Raw genomic sequence first — 1,588 nt, forward strand, 5'->3', positions numbered from 1 at the left:
AAACTGCATGGTGGTGGCTGAAATTCAGCGGGTGAATACTGCAGGCTGGTGGCTGACATACAGCGGGTGAATACTGCTTTACATATTGCAATTTACAATTATTACAATTACAATTTTTAATGGTTAAAGATATTTGGATATACCTTGGAGACTGGAATTTGAATGGGAAATAGCAAAACGCTTTTATTTATATGAAGATTAAGGTTTGAAAATAATCTTTCACTATTGCAGTGGCAGAAAGGGTAAATCAAATACTAGGCGCAAATTCTTACCGCAGCGTTTCAATAACAGCTAATATTAAAAATTCAAGCAAATCCGTTCACTATCAAAGGAATTAGGAGTGTATTGGTCGATCAAAAAATACGTTTATTCTTTTAATTGAAAACTAATTTATATAAAATTTGTAATAATAATAATTCCGGCAGCAGCGTATCGATAATAACTACTTATACTATAAAATTCAAGCAAATCCGTTCATTATTGCAGAAATTATGAGTGTCTTGGTTGATTAAAAATAAGTTTGTTGGTTTTAATTTAAAACTAATCAATGTAAAAATCTGTAATCATTCCTACAGCAGCGTATCGATAATAACTACTCACATTCCAAAATTTCAGCAAATCCGTTCAGTATTGTAGGAGTTATGAGTGGTTCAAGCGTTTGAGTCCTCAGGCGGGTCCGGAGAAGTGTCGATTCAGTGTAACTGCCGTAGGCTCCTGATTTGATTTATTATGTTCATTGTGTGCTGTTCCTTTCCACTTAGTAGTAATAATAAGTTTGAGTAAAATTTGATCTAATATCACTGTGCAATTGTAGATGTTTGAATTTGGTTTGTTATTTAGCTTAAGGACGTAAACACGTCGCTTATACCTTAGGATAAACTCTCCGAGGGAGTTTAGTATTAATAATAACCATTCGACAGTGCTGCGTTTATGTTGAATAATATTGCTGCATAATTTTGAGCGCTAGGGACTAATTGAGGTGTTAATAATTTGAAATTACTTACCTCATTATTATTTATAATATTATTATTTTAATATCGTTATTATATTATTATTAATAGAATTTTTATTATAATTAATAATAGAATAATTATATTTTTTTTATTATTATTAATCGTATTATTATTATTATCCTCATAATTAATACCATTATCACGCTCATCATCATCATCAAAATGGCCCTTTTTGCATCGATATCGTATGAGTACACTTTCACTATCTTTCCAAATTCGCTGACATTGGCCAGATCTGACTTCGCCTGACGCTAGAGTTCCCGAAAGCAATTCGCCAGTCTACTAAGAGATTAGGAAAATGAAACAGTATCCCTCTCTTTACAAAAAAAAAACTATTTCAACTTGAACCAATTTTCACGTAGAATACAAAATAAAAAACTGTTACCCGAAGTATCAGCGGCCATAAACAATAATGAATATTGCAGCTAGCACTCTAAACATAGTTCGGAAATTTTTCTTCGACACAACTTGCGATTGAGTTAGAATCCTAGGAGGGGAAGGTGGGATCGAACACGTTCGCCAGAAGTATATATAGAAGACGCGTCTTGCAGTTGCTCAGTTGTCGTTGACACACA

The sequence above is a fragment of the Hyalella azteca genome, unplaced genomic scaffold (assembly GCF_000764305.2).
Source record: "Hyalella azteca isolate HAZT.00-mixed unplaced genomic scaffold, Hazt_2.0.2 contig3210, whole genome shotgun sequence".
NCBI classification, from domain to species: Eukaryota; Metazoa; Arthropoda; class Malacostraca; order Amphipoda; family Hyalellidae; genus Hyalella; species Hyalella azteca.